The sequence below is a fragment of the Camarhynchus parvulus genome, chromosome 1A (assembly GCF_901933205.1).
Source record: "Camarhynchus parvulus chromosome 1A, STF_HiC, whole genome shotgun sequence".
NCBI lineage: Eukaryota > Metazoa > Chordata > Aves > Passeriformes > Thraupidae > Camarhynchus > Camarhynchus parvulus.
This window is the reverse complement of record NC_044586.1, coordinates 44,946,621-44,962,990: the sequence shown is the minus strand read 5'-3', so window position 1 is coordinate 44,962,990 and position 16,370 is coordinate 44,946,621. Positions and strand designations below refer to the sequence as shown.

Below are 16,370 nucleotides of genomic sequence, written 5' to 3'. Positions count from 1 at the left end.
GGACCCAGATACTTGGAAAGAGACTGAGACATTTGGAGAGATTCAGGTTTTGCACCTTTGTGGCACCCCTTATCAAGGAAACAATTGTAAAAGTAAATGAAAAAAGGCACACAGGGACACAAGTTAACAGCAATGACTACCACCACCATGATGAAAACTTTAAGGGTGACAGACAGGACATATGGAAGAACCCTGAAATGAACACAGTTACCATCTGAGAAGAAAATAAATTATTAATAAGAGGTCAGACTTATAACTATATGAGAGTATGCACTACAATACTAAAAAGTTACAGACCACATACTGAATATCCATACAAATGGATACATATCCATACAAATGCTGTCTAAATCCATAGCAAATTTCAGCAAGGGTGCCAAAACACCCTTGCTTCTAGCAAGAAACAGCATCTGTATAATGCACAGATGCTGTCCTGCAACTGGCTATAAATTACCTGGGATGAAATCTTCACTTGTCCAAGAACTGAAGAGAGAGGAAATACCTAATAGGAGGACACTGACAGATGTCTGGAGCCAAGATAAATTCATCATCCTAGGAATGGACAATGGAGATTGCCCAGAAGATTCTATGGCATTTACAGAGACTAGTAACAATGTTCTCTCAGCTGCCTGTGCCTCTGACCCCATTAGAGTACAGCCTTCCCATGGAGGGGAGGAGAGGTGAAACAGGTGACATCAACAGTCTCACTGATGAGACAGAACTCCAGTGGTGCAATTGAACAGGCTTACTTCCACTGTCCTGCATACAGCAACTGCTTCCAAGTATGAGGAGCTAAGAGGGATGCAGAGCAAGTCCTCTCCCTGGAGCCTGCTGTTGCTTTCCAAGTCCTCCTGGTGGCAGAAGGAGAGTAGGCTGGAGCAGAATGTCTGGCTCTAAAATTACCCCGAAGTGGCCACTCTCATGCACAATGTCCATGCATCGGGCTTTATTATGTTTACACGTCTTTATTAAGAAGAGCCTAAAATAGTTTGTGATCACTTAAGTAGGTTCTTGAAGTCACTGGTCCGTAATGCAGGAGTAAGACAGGTGAACCTGACAGGATCAACAATCAGACAACACTGTCACGCTGTGATTACCTTACACACATTCATAGGTTAAAAAAAAAAAAAATTATACTGGGGAGGCAAATAGGAAGACCTTTTCTTACCACAGGGCAAAAAGGCTGAAAAAACCTCACTGTTGCATCATTAGCAGGTTTTTCACCTCAATAATGCAAAGTCTTTTGAAGAGATTTCTGTATCGACCAGATCAATACAAACTGACACAGTGATAATGGAAGCAGAAGCTTTTATATAGGAGATACACATTCAAATTTGAAAGAGATTTCTCAAATAATGAGATAATATACAAATATGCTTGCCACATAAATACAAGTAAAGGACATGGTGAAACGCCCTTTTGGACAACCCAAATGATCCCATGAGTCTGTGAAATGCCTCAACAGGGAATATGTCTAATCATTTCACAGTAGCAATGTCTTTTATTCAAATTTTCATTTCAGACATTAACTGAAGATCAACTCTCACAAGGACACGGCTTTAACTTCACAGTTTATTGCATTACACTACTTTATTTATCCCCACATTTCCTTTTTTGATATAAACATTTCTCTCCATTGCTTTTCTTTTTAAAATTCAATTCCTTAACTGGTGTTTGATGATGAGGCTTAACAGGAAGCTCTCACATGAAATCATAGTCTTTCATGTTTAAAATTTAAACAGTAGAACATTTAAGTAAATTACTGAATTAAAAGCCAGCAATAAAAACAAAATTCCAAAATTTCCTCTCAAAAAAAAAAAAAAAAAACAAAACACCTAAGTTTTAGGACACTATGTTATTTAAAAAAATCAAAACTGAAAACTGTAGAGCAGCATACTCTTAACAACATCAATCTGCATTCAATTCAAGAAAGATTAATGCTGCCTCACTTCTGTTGATGTTATTATGTTAGGAAATAGTGCTAGTTAAAGGTAGGTCTCTCAAGTAAACTTTAATAGTGAAGATATAGCTAAATGAGAGGCATAAATAATTCACTACAAGAGGTCTAATTTTGCATTATTTTTGTCTTACTTTTAAATTGCAAGTTACTCTCATGGATACCAGAGACTGGTATTTGAAGATTCTTACAACTTTGGGAACTTTTTTGAGCAGTATGTTACTGTCTTGGTTTTAAGAATTAAGGTAACTGAAAGTCCAAGGTTCCCATCTCCATGCCCACACTCAAAACACATCATATGTTACAATAAAAGGAAAACACTCCTACATTTTTAATCTGCAACACTGCTAGCTTATCTTGTAAAACCTTCTCTTAAATAAAATACATGCTTCTTTAAATGACTAGCAGTTGAAGAAAATAAGATTCCTCCAAATGAAAATAAGTGAAATTGTTTACTGAATTAATTTTATTTGTTAATATTTCAATGTATATTTTGTCAGCATATAAGTTCTATGCTTGTCACTAAGAAAATTTTTGAGACTAAGAATTTTTTTTTCATTTTATGATCAAAAAGTACAGGTAGCATATTGAAATTCAAACCATTTTAAATGCTTTCAAATACTTACCTTCATCACTATACAACTTCATAATTTTGGTAGAGACACTTTGATGTTTTATTCAAATCAAATGATAAGAAAATGTAATTTTATTTCACACACAGTAACCAAAATATTTACTGGAAGATCACAGTCATAATTATACATTTCTAAATGCAAGATGGTATTCCTATACAGCCTAAACACAGTATTTTTTCCCCAAATAATAAGCCTACCTTTTAAAACATTGTTTAACATTGTAGCCAGTACAATAAAATGATTCTGCATTCAGCTTAGAGATTGTCTGTCTTTGTTTCAGTCCTCCTCCAGGCCAAAGAGGTGCAGAAGTCCCTGAGGAACAGCTACACACCATTTTACCCAGGAAAGCACAACTCCCCTTCCCTGCCTCCTCTCTGGCTGCCCAGAGCTCTGCCTGCACAAGCAGAGGACAGGGATGCAGGAAGGCAGCAGCACCCTTCAGCAGGGGTAAGCACAAACACTCCCCTGCTGCCAGCTCCTCCCGAAGCCCCACAGTGTGCCAACTCGCCAGTGCCTGCTCCTGCTGCAGTGCCTGGGACTGCCACCTGAGAAGACAGGAACCCTGGCTGCCAGCCTGACCTGTCCTGGGCACAGGGATGCGCTCTCCAGCACAATAGTGTACCTGATGGAGTGGCTGCCACCAGCATCCATGCATAAACTGCTTTTACACCATCTGAAGTCTAGTAATATGCAAAGACAGATGATATTTGTGCATACTGGAGATAAAGTTTACATACTGAAAGTCATCAAAAGCTTTGAAACAAGCAGTTCACCTGTTTTTGTAGTATTTTTCTATATCAGAACCCATACATACCAAGAAAATTGAGAAGGAAGTTTACTTTATGCACTCTTTGAACCATGGATGAAGCAAAACCTAACATCATGATAAAATTCAGTGCCACATATATATAGAAACAGAAACTGATTATATAAAATAATCAGACTGTATCTCAAACTGTTTAAAATAAAAAGTTATATTGATAGAATGTACCATATGCAGTATTGAGTCATCTCCAAGTAATGTTGGTCAAGTTCAATTAAGTAGAACACATAATTTCAGTGAGCTGCAATCATCATTGTTTCAAATTAGCATAACTACAATATTAATTACACATTCCTAGAAAGCAAGACGAATTAGGTGTAAAGGAGGATATGAAATATCCCTGATTAAAAAAACTCCCTGCAAATCATCTGCAACACTGTTATTATAGGCTAATTTTTTTTCTTAATTTGACATGTTAAAGCTTCCTTCCTACCGTATGCGTAAGACACTGAAGACTTTTCAGGCCGATACATCACAGTGTGACAAGACCATCACGTTAGGCAACTAAGCATGTCTCTTTTGCCACCCGCCATTCCTGTCAGCTCTCCTGAGTACTCCACTAAATCTTCCAGGGGAAAACGATAACATGGCACCGTTTATGTTCAAATGATATGCTTTTTAACCAGGATCTGATAAACAAGATCTGAAGCACTCCATTAAAGCCTTCCAGAAGTTCTGCAACCACTTCACTTGAATTAGACACGGTATATGATGCAGTCATTAATTGAAAAGAAGCAATACCATGAGTTCTTAGACCTGTATTTAGTATTCATGTCATTCTCTGCATCTCTCTACCATACGATTTTTAACAGACCAAAAGTTTTGTAATAGTAACACTGGATAGCTGTGTTAAATGGATACCTATAACCTATGACCTGTAAGTGGGACAACACTTCAGACATTTTAGAAATCCCATTTTAGCAGCCAGGAGAGAAAATGTGAAAGAGCTTACCACTGTAACAGGTAACCCTGCAGACTCCCCACCAGAGAGGGACTTCTTTGGAATCTGCTGATAAAGAAACTAGAGTAAACATCAGCAAAAGGGTCTCAGTTTTCTAAAGAGTTCTAAATCCAGTAATGACACATCCAGCTAGCAGTCTTCCTTCCAGACCTTCTAACAGAGCTCTTGAAGAGTATGTGCTAGGAGTGCAGACTTACCAAAAAAAAGAAAGTAGGCAAAACAGACAAAACGAGCTTTCAACTTCTTCATATGTTCCACAGTCATCTAGTTTTCAAGACTAATTAAGAGTAAATACCAGAAAATAGAGAGAAGAATTACTGCTGCAAAATGCTTCACTGATTATTTTTTCCCAAGTAACATTAAATTTTTGAACAGGATGAAAAATAGGCTTCACTTAAGTTCGTATCAGTTGTGGGCAGGATCGGAGAGGCCGCTAAAATAACAAGGAAAGGTACAGAGATCTCTGTTATATTCTTTTATTGATCCAATCAGCTATGGAAAGAAAAGCCACAGCATTAAACAAGGAAGCTTCTCTTTAAACTTATTCCATTGCAGAGAACACTGCTTCCCTTCTGTATTTTCTCCTCATTTGGGTTCTCTGTGCTTTTAAATGCACTACAGTATACATCTGACAACACAGCCTGATTTTAGTTCTCTTTAATTTCTTCACACAACAGCACCATAATCTTCAAGAGAAGGGAAGATCCTTCTTCATGGGAAGGATCCCATGAGAACCACAGCCAGAGGTCAGTGATCCTGGGACTCCCCAACAGTTTGGGACCCTCTCTCCTTTTACTGCACAACACAAGGCTTTCTACTTCTCTGGGGGCTCAGCCCAGTCAGGAATGGATTCACAAACAGCTTTGAGAGAAAACAGATGCTACTTATCCTGCTTCTTCTTACTCCCATCTCTTCTAGTGGACAAACCCACCTCAGATTTTTTGTACTAGCCACAGTTCTGCTCCTCACCTGCTGCTCAGGGAACGCACAGGAATCCTTTTTTCTACATCATGAAAGAGAAGCTAAGCAGAGGACAGGATTTACATTGAGGAGAAGAAAAGATTTCTACATGGAGAAGATGACAGGAAGACAAAACAGTGACAGCATTATACTGCTGCTCCTGAAGTCTGTATCAACATTTACAAGTTATGATGGATAAAGAAAGCATGATGTTGTGATGGAAACTTGTAAAAACAGGAAGACAATCTTCTGAGTTGGAAAGAACCCACAAGGATCATCAACTCTTCGGTGAATGGTCCATATCAGCATTGAACCACAAATCTCCTCATTATTAGCACCATGCTCTAACAAACTGAGCTCATCTCAAGTCTACCATCAGTTACCTTACCTCCAGTACAATTCATTTATTTGAGAATGAAGACTCAAAGAAGAGAAAACCTTCCCATATGACCATCAGCAGTCAGCCAGGAAATCAAGAGATTAGCCCAAGATCTCAGCTTACGATAAAGCCTTTGTGAAACTTTCAGATCATCCCATATTTCTTGGCATAGAAGTTGCATGGAGAGAAGACCACATCAATTTTACAACCAGAAGAACAAGTATATGTATATGTATGCTATATGTAGCAACAAATAATGTTTCACAGGATGGGAAACACCTTCCTGGGAAATAATAACTGCGAAAGCATTACAGTGGTTATCAGCATGAATGTGAGACAGCATCGACAAGGGACTAATGTAATCTCTGTATCATCAAGGACATCTGAGAAGCAATGCTACCTGAGCATTTGACACTGGGGTCACTCCTAATAAAACAGGGTCACCAGTCTGGTAGTCGCAACTCAAACAGGACACTGCTCAAACAAGAAGGATTCACAGAACACACTTAAAGTATCATGAAATGACTGAAAAACAGGACTAGATATGAAAAAGTGAATCTGTTTACAAAACAGAAGATTATAGGACAGTTAAGAATGGCCCATAAGTACCCAAACTCAGGACAGAACCTTAACACTGCTATTTTTATTCTTCCCTCTCTTTCTCTAAGAAAGGTGTAACAACATCCTGGAAATCTGAAGCAAGATAAATTCAGAATAGAATGCGGAGCCAAGCAAACATTCAATTCCTAACCCCTACAGCAGGCTGCTGAGGGCTGCAAGGGATTTTCTACCACTGGAAATTTTCCCTCCCTTTACCCCTGCCTCCGTTGAGATCAGCTGGCTTTTTGAGAGGTATGATTTACTCCAGTCTTTATTGGCCTTAAAGCAGAAATGGAGGAAGTCCTCGCCACAAAGGAAGTCATGCCCAAGATTACAGTAGTTCTTGACAGGCTTAAAAGCTCATAAAGTAGGACAACAATAGCTCAAACCTCTTTTAATCCTTTATGCCCTCATGACACGCTCATCAGCAAAGATCACCTGCTAGGGACTAAGACCCTGCTCTATTCCATGCCATATAAACACAACATGTAGGTAATCCCTGCCTGGGAAAGTTGAAAACCCAAACGCATGACAGAAGACAAAACAGGTGGATTCAGGGGGAGAGCAGGAGGAAACAAGGAAACAATACAGGTCAGCAGGAAAGGCAAGAGCCCTCCTATCCACAGCACATCCATTATCACATTTTCTACAGGCAACACAGCAAGGGACAGTTTTAATGAGGGATTTGAAGTCAGAAAAGTTTAGACCAGAAATAATTTGTAGAGTTTAGATTACCAAATGGAGGAAATTCCCAAGGATTGTCGTGGGCTCTCCATCACCAGGAGTATTTTAAAACAATTGATTTACTCTCCCCAGAAAGATATACTGTACTTCAAATAGAAATTAATGCAAGAACTTCAAAAGATACTGTTATGTAAAGATCACAATGGTCCTCTTTTGCTTTACAGACTTCATTGTGCAGGTAACTTCTGCCCTGTTAAAAAGATGTATCATAACCTCATGTTAAACAAAATCATTAGTATCAGTATATGGAGTCCCACATGTTATATATGGGACTCCATATATATTATATGAAGTGTATGTATATATGTATGTATATATATATATATGTATGTATGTATATGAATGTATGTATGTATGTATATTTATATATATAGTCCCATACATTATATATGGGACTATAATTTATATATTATATCCCTTGTATTTATAAAATACATCTTATAAATAATTTAACCCAGTAAAAATATTTATAAGATTTATCAGCTACAAGACCATCCCTACACCTTTCTGCTCTGTAGCTTCTTTTTCCCTACAATGAAATAAAGAAACCAATAGAAAAGGAACTTCACTAAGCCCACATGCCTCCCATACAATTAGTTCATTTTCACCACTGACTGAATTATCAAGTTCCTCAACGAGGACCATAAAAATATCACCAAAAAATTTGACAGTATTTCATTTGTGCCACACAACTTACTTTTGCTTTAGAGAAAAACAGAGAAACATAATCACAGTCTAGAAAGAAGTCTAGTTAAGGAAAGAAGAAATACAAAATATCCATTCAGAAAAGATGGAGACCATTTGCTAGTGGGTTATAAGAACATAAAGAAAGTACTTACATTATCTGCCTTGAAAAAATTGTTCAAGTTTTCAAGTGCAAGTCAAGCAGCTTCAGACAGGATTCAGTCAATCACAAAATCATAGAATAGCTGAAGCTGGCTTGGACCTCAGGAGTTCTCTAGTCCAGTGCTGCTCACAGCAGGCTCAACTGTGAGATCAGATGGGGTTACTCAGGACTTTCAAGGGGTCAAGAATCTATTGCTCAATTTAGGAAGCAAGGAGTTAACATCCCTGATAGACTGACCACAGCCACCACATTAAGCATATGAGCAAATGGGTTTATAAACTAAACAAATTTGTATTTATCATCTACTTATTGATACATTTAAAAAAAAAGTGTGTGTGTACACCACCTAAAACTACAATGTGAAGAAGGTTTTAATCAGTCAAATACTACTGTATTTACAACTGCATCTAAGTTCCTATTAAGAGCAAGCTCACATTGTTTGATAAATTCTGAAATTACTTAAACAGTACGAGTTTGAGCATTACAGTGCCTATAGAAGAACTTTTACCTAATCAGCCATGGTTGCTATCTCTGAAATACCTGGAATAATATAACTTTTGTTGAGTAAAAAAACTCTGTGAAATAATGTTTTGTATGACAGAAGTTTTCTAAAAAGGTCTAATTAAAAGCATTAATTCTGATAACAGAATAAATTTTCATATGCAATGAATAATGGGAAAGGTAAAAATATATGAGAAAATTAAAGTCTTGGTCAAAGATGTAAACAGACACTGGAAAATGCCCTATTACTGCATTTGCAGTAAAACATAAACCATGTAGTGGGGATATAAATCTCCTTAAAAGGTACGATCATGCAAGGGTTACAAATCAGCATTCTTAAGTGTTCCCAATGCTATCTTAGATGACTTTTTAGAAGTTTATTTTGCATTTTCACAGATACATACTAAAATATAGTAACACAATGAGAGTTGCTAAAGTTGACCAAGTTCTGTAATGCTCCTCCGAAAGATTTCTGGGGACATTCAGACAATACATTTTTTGCCTCATGGGTAGACACACTCCAGTAAGAGCTTTTACTGTCATAACTTTTGTGGAGAGTGTGCTTAGACCATTCCTCTGACTTGGCATATGAGCTCACATAGCCAAGTGTGTTTAGTACACTTCAGTTTTTCAGGATCTTAAGATGTGTATTTTGAAGGACTGAGGAAAACAGAGAAACTAATGTATATATGGAAAGTCTGTAAAAGTCAGCTTTTCATCTTTTGACTAATAAACCCCAAGTAATAAACACCTCTTTGGGTAATAAATCACAACACCATCATTCACACTATGAGTGATGCCTAGCAGTAGCGTTGAACCTTTAAATTTTAGGTAGGTGTGATGAGTCCTTCACCTAAGCAAGGCTTCAACATTAAGAGTTGCATAAAAAAACAAGGCAGACATTGCCTCTGGATGTCTTTCCAATGATGTGAAGTTTAGTGAATTTAGAAAGGATTCCAAGCAATCCCTATGTAAGTGGCATTAATACAGATATTGGAGAGTGAGCCACTGATGTACCTTGTACTCAAATGAGAATTCACTTTGTGGCTACAACATGGTGCTGGCTCAATCTGCAGTTTCAAGATTCTGCATGGAGGTAGCTACACCTTTGTATTTGACAGGTACTGGGACAAAAAGTCTTGGAAACCATCTAAAGAGAGCAACAACATTCATTCAACAGCAAAATCCCTTTTAATATTGAGCCAATAAGGGAGTCTCTACTGCAGATGTATGATATTCTGGAGGAGAGAAAGGAAATACTTAAAATAATTTCCAGATTAAAGAAAGTATTAGAAATCAATTTTTTAAATCCTGGGAAAGAAATTATATACTGATGATCTGTGTGTATCTGTCAATATCTTAGAATTACAGATGCCCACAGATGTTGTAGACTCTCCATCAAGACTGAAACAACCCCATATTCCTGGAGAAATTCAAAATGCAACCTGAGAAAATCCAGGACAACCTGCTCCAATTTGCATGAGAAGAGCAGCTGGACTAAGCAATCTTCAGAGTTCTCTTCTCTTTGAGGGATAAAAAAAAGTATAGCCAGGAGGTTATAAATTAAGGGACTGGAAATGATTACCTGAACGAACTAAACAAATGTACAGGTTAGTTACAGAATAAACTTTGAGGAGTATGGTAATAATAACCTTATCTTTCCAGTTGCATGGAAAATACCAAAGGGGAAAAAGCCAGCTAGTAGTGTTGGTTAAAACCTGTAACTAATAAGCAAAAGAAAAATTTAAAAGTAGCACTCCAATACACTTAAAACAAACAAGAAAAAATAGTTTAAGAAATCCCAGGATACTACTGTCAATAATATAGAAGCACTTAATCTGAAAACAGACTGAGGAATCTACCCAAAAATTAAACAGGTATTGGAACTGAAATAAGTAAAATAATTTAAAAAGGCTTCTCTTAGATTTATTCCTTCTACAAGTTTTCTCAGTACGGTGCAACAAGCAAGCATGAGGGGTTTATAGACCTAGTTAGGCAAAAAGACGGTCATAGGTTAAGAAAGAACAATCTGAGTGACCATGTGCAACCTTTTGCTAAGGCAATTGTATCATGTCATTTTCGCTGATTGGACTCCCTGTTTGAAATCTCCAGTCCCACACGCTCTACTTAAATGCTCTCTCTTCCAGCTCAGATTTATCCATAGCTAGTTTACACTTGTTTTATACTTGTTCTAACAATGAACTTTAGCTTAAGCAGTTCTTCTTCCTATATGATGCCTTCTCTGCCTTTCCATACACACTTATTAACATGAAAGAGATATCATATCCTCTGTCAATCTTTGTTTCATTTAGCCAAACATGTCACACTTTCTTAAATCTCATCTTACAAGATAAGCTTTCCATTTCCTGATCATTACTGTTGCTGTTCCAGTATGAATTCATTTTTCCTGGACAGAAAAAAGTGTTAGGGGTAACAGCTTGTTTTTCCATCCCAGTTCATCTACAATATTCATGTCATGTGACCAGAGTTACTGTTCAATTTTAGGCAGTGTCTTCTTTACATCACAGTTATTAAAAAAACCCCAATAATTACAGATACAGAGTATTTTTTCAAACATGGCTACAAACTACTGTTTACAAAAAACTAACTTGGGAAAAAAAGCACACAGGGTTTATTAGTATCATATGCTTAAGTACAAAACAATCTTTCACAACCAAATGACCACCAGGAAAATAAAGACTACTTCTTAGTACTGTAATATATTCCTTCTAGTAATCCACACAATTTTACCTGTAAGGATATTATAAACAGAAATTTTTGGATTATGCATACACCTCTGCACTCAGGGAACATTACAGCTTCCAGCTATAACAGGTCAGAGTCTGGAAGAGTGCACAAGAATGTAGCTTTTTTTCATCCCTTACTTCTCTGAGAAGTTTCTCTTTAATATGCCAACTTCCCTTCACAAAGGAAGGCACAACAAACCCCCAAAGATGCGGTGAAGGTATTCTGGTAAAGGCAGCATCTTACACTGAGAGTGTAGACACAAGTCATCTGTCTACAGTTTAAAGCTTGGGAAATTTAGGTATATAACTTCAGCATTTCCATCTCCCTTCCTAGCGTCACCAACTGTCAACAAACATATAAGCAACTTCTGACTAAACAGACACACAGTGCAAAAAGCAACAGCATCCTCCACACACAAACCCACACAAAACAGCTTCAACAATTGTGACTCCTCTTACTTTTTTAACAGATCACTGAAGGGCGATTCAATTGCTTTAAAAAGTGATGGTATCACTACTTGAAACAATAAACACTCTGCAAGCAATTACTAAAACAAACTACATGTCCAAAAGATGAGTCCTGAATAAAAATTAAGTCTTTATATGCAAGACATGCAACAAGTACACCGTCTCATAGCTGAATATACATGAGTAAAATTAAATAGTATGCTTCATCAAACTAAGGTCTTTATTATCACAAAACATTTAGTCTTTGTTTTGAAGTAGACCTTTAGAAGATACTCTGGTACCTTCCAAATACTCACATTTTTCAGCTAATCAAAACCAAATGATCCTGTGCTACACACACTCTCTATATTGAAAAAGATACTTGTCTATCTGCCTGACAATGAACAGACACATAAAAAAAGCAAGTTGTTCAACTCAGGACAGGTAATGCCTTCAAACCTCTGGTTGGTAGTGAATGCACCTGCTGTAGTAGTTATTAACTGATTATCAGACTAGATAATAACTAATTTATTCAGTTTCAGATGATCTATCTAGATAGGGCACCACGAAGAGAAATACCTCATCAAAAAACATTTTAAAAACAATGTTTTCTTCGAAAGCTTTCTAACTATCTCATCCATGTACCACACACAACAGTCTACCTATATTACTATTATGTTACACTCACAGGGGTTATTTCTGCCACATCTTAGGTACCCCCACCTTTTTAATAAAACTTGGGAGACACAAAAGACCTCTACCTAAATTTATATTCTTCTCATCAGAGTACATAGCTAGCATATCTCAGCCACTAGCATAACAACCTTCATCAGCTACATATGAAAACAGGGCCCAGAAATCCTAATTCAAAGTGCCAGTAATTACAGCACTTAGAATTCACCCCGTACCATGGAATGTGATTTTTATCAGTGTAAATGAAATACTTTAAATTTAAAACAACAAAGCAGCTTTTACATTATTGTTTTCTAAAAAATGTAAAGGAAAAAATTAACTCACCATTAATGCTTTGGAACTAATAAGTCTAATTTTTAAGTGTAGTGAAGCAAGTGGGTACTTTTGTACTGATGTGAGTAATTAAAGTACAAGAACTGCACAGACTCAGAGATGTAATGCAGCCCTTTTATCAAAAGCAGTCACTCTATCTCGGCCTGACAGTTAACAGCATATGATCTAGTAAACAAATACTTTCACACAGTACAAAAGTGCCATTAAAGGCCAGAACTGTCAACACAAATTCCATTCTTGCAAGAGAAAAAAAAAAATATATAAACTGTTGATCACCTCTGGTTGCCTTAACTAGCATGGAGGTTGTCATGGAAACATTTCTGCGAAGTTCACAGTGATGAAACACAAACACTTCCAGTTTAATTGCTATTAGGTTTAGCATACCAGAGTTTATTTATACTCAAGGAGCATTATGATAAAATGCAGTAGAAAGTAAAGCTAGCAATGATCTAGCATAATAAAGCCAATGGATTTAGAAAAGAAAGAAAAAAAAATAAAAAGAAAAGGAAAATAAAGCCAAATAAGATGGACTTTTTATTAGATTGAAACACAACAAAAGTGAATTACCTCTTTACCAAAAATACTAATTAATCTTTCATATAGAACATAACTTTTCCATGGCAGTTTAATGTAACTATATAAACATACTGACATGTGAAGATATTAAAGAAACAAAACATCTTCAAACAAAGCAGCATATATTTGAACTACAATACATATATAAGTATTTATTATTCAGATTCAAAACACATTCTTAAAAAAAATTGCAGAATCATGTTAACTTCTGTAGCACACATCATGGGAATCCCATGTATTGGCAACCTCTTTATTCCACATAAAATAGACCATGTCCTGCTATTTTCTTACCAACAGAGTTCCTTCAGCATAAATAACAATTCTGTTGTCCTTGCAGAAAAACAGGGCCCAATGAGATTTCAAATAATAATGTTGACTGACTACATGAATGTAAGTCAGGGAAAGCTTAATTTTATTTCATTACAGTTAACAGGGATTCACTTTTATTTTATTAGAATTAAACAAAATATAGAGATGCATGCAAGTTACTAACTAAAATCTGCAGGTTCCTTTCATTATAATCCGATTTCATTTTTTTAATAATACTACATTCATTCCTAGAGCGTGATTTAAGTTAATGTAAAAGCTTTAATAAATTCCAGTGACTTTTTATCTGTTTTCATTAGCAGAAGTTTACTCAACTCAGCTGACGGCCAGCAACACTTAGAAGCAGAGGTCAGGGCTCTGGAAGAGGGACTGGAACCAGTCAGTGCACTGGAATAAGTGCAGGAGGCACAAGGACAGAACGAGGATTCAGTCATGGTGCTGGGAGTGTAAGCTAAACATGGATGGGGAGCAGAGAGATGAAATCAAGTGGGGTGCATCACACTTACTTTAAAGACATTGTCAAATTCCTGGCTGCTGACTGTGCCATACAAGCACGGGAACGCAATCAATTGCCCATAACCTGCCATCAGTTTTTTTTCATTCACATGAGTGATATGTTTTGAATGAAGGTATGGAAGGGAAAATGATCTGTAATAAAATAACTATATTTTGAATAATTTTCCACTACCTGCTTGTTAGGTCTTATATCAAAGTAAAAATACATTCATCTTTACAATTACCATATTTATGCCTCTTAACACTGTTTTTTCTTTTCCCATTTGCCCATCTTGCATTTATTTAATCTCCACTTTTCTTCCTGCTGATGTTCCTGACAATCATCACTCTTTCCTTCCCAGCTAGAAAAGTTATCATTAATGAAATTTTTAACGCTGAATTTTAAAGACCATTATTAGATTTAGAATGAGTGCCTTAAAAAAAGATTAATAAAGAAAATGGAATAAGGATAGAGTTGGTATTTCAGATTACCATCAGAATTAGGAAAATATCAGAGTAGCAAGTTTACAATTCTCAAGATTACAATTATTATCCCAATAAGTATAGATTCAAAATGAAAGTTAAAATCTGGAGCAATCAAAAAAATACCACAAATATTTTTGTCAAGTAGGCTCCTATCCACCACACAGAGATTATTTTATTTCATACTGCTTTCGTTAGCTAGCTATACTTCAGCTCCTACTACATAATTCAGCTTCCAAGATGCTACTTCCTGTTAATTAATAATGTGCTTCTGATCTATACAAACATTATTTCTGTGGAAATTACTGAAAGACAGCAGTTTCTTTAACCACAACACCCTATTCTGCAGGATTATCCTGGTCATTACTGAAGAATAAGAATGTGCCTGGTTCTGACACCATAACATATTTGTCTTCAGGTCTTCTTCCCACAAGGGAGAAATATGCAGATGAGTGTCCTGTTTCGTTAAAGCCCTTTTCTCTTCTACTTCCATAAGTAATTTTGTCCTAGGGGCTACTGGAAAGTTGGTTTGTTCTGATAATGCACATATAAATAAGCTCTGATGTACTCAAATAAAAAAAATTAATTTAGAAAGAATGTGTATTAAAGTAAAAGACAAAAAACATGCTGGTCTTCATTTCTCCCTTTTTCAAGATGTAAACAGGCCCCTGAACAAGATCTCAGCTATGCAGAAAGAATCTTTATCTTTTCCTTCACAGGGAACTCCCTTTTCCTAAAGAAGCCCAACAGAGGCTCTAATCCCAAAATCATGGGGAACCGGGCCAAGAATTGTGAAAATTACACCAAGACACCAAACTATTTCCAAAGTCTTGTGAGGAGATGACAAAGATAAAGCTGCCTGTTCTGCCTACTTCAGCATTTTCAACTGCTCCATCCTCAGAGACAGCTGCGCCACATAGGTTGTACTGAAAGTATAGCTTGCAAAAGGTGTACATACTGAGAATTACATCACCAGCGGACAAAGGTGGTGTGGTGCCCTAGCTTACAGAAAATCTAAACACACAAAATTCCCCCTAAAAAGACATTTTGGGGAGTTTTTATGCATCCGTTAAATAGGAGTCTAACAATTGTACAGAGTACTTCACAATCAGATTTATAACAATTTATCATTATTCCAAGCCATACTTCAGTATTCTCTAGCGTTGTCTAGGGTGTCCTTGATAGAAGGTTTTAAAATCTAGAATTCTTTTGACCTGTGCTTCAGCAGTGAGATACCAGAGATAACTTGTCATGCATTTTTCCTAGCAGAAGCCCATTGAGAAGAGATTAAACAAATGCTACATATTTTTAGCTCCCTCTGGATTTAGGAAGGAGGGAAATCACAATATCACAATTCTTGGAGGAGGTGATCCTTTAATAATAGCCAGCTTTCTTGGGGCCCTCTTCCCTCCAGGGCTTTATCCCATGGTATTCTACCGAGCAGTTGGCTGAAGGGGCCAAAGTCTGCCCTCTTGAAGTCCAGGGCAGCGAGTCTGTTGTGCGTTCTCCTCGCTGCCCTAAGGATCTTGAACGCCACCATTTCACGGTCACTGCAGCCAGAGTTTCCTTTGGGCTTCACACTCCCCACCAGTCCCTCCTAGTGGGCGAGAACAAGGTTCAGCAGCACCTCTCACCATCAGCAAATTTATCACTTGGAAAAGGAAATTATCATCAATGCACTTCAGGAACCACCTGGATTGCTTATGCCCTCCTGTGTTGTCCCTCCTATAGTTATTGGGAGGTTGAAGTCTCCCATGAGGACCCAGCTATTTCCACATACCTATAAAGGGTCTCATCCACTTGGTCTTACTGGCCAGACAGCCTGTAACAGACCACCACATTGTCACCTGTCCCTGCTCTCA

General features: G+C 37.0%; 1 protein-coding gene across 9 annotated transcripts in view; it reads right to left on the bottom strand.

The window, feature by feature from the left end:
* FOXP2 (forkhead box P2) overlaps positions 1-16,370 on the bottom strand; it is a 404,388-nt gene that overhangs the window by 365,622 nt on the left and 22,396 nt on the right. The window contains exon 2 of one of the 9 annotated variants that reach the window (XM_030960089.1): positions 4,368-4,424. The exons of the other annotated variants lie outside the window; for them this stretch is intronic. The gene's annotated coding sequence lies outside the window, so the exon portion shown is untranslated. The remainder of the gene's footprint in view (positions 1-4,367; positions 4,425-16,370) is intronic. 9 annotated transcript variants of the gene reach the window in all.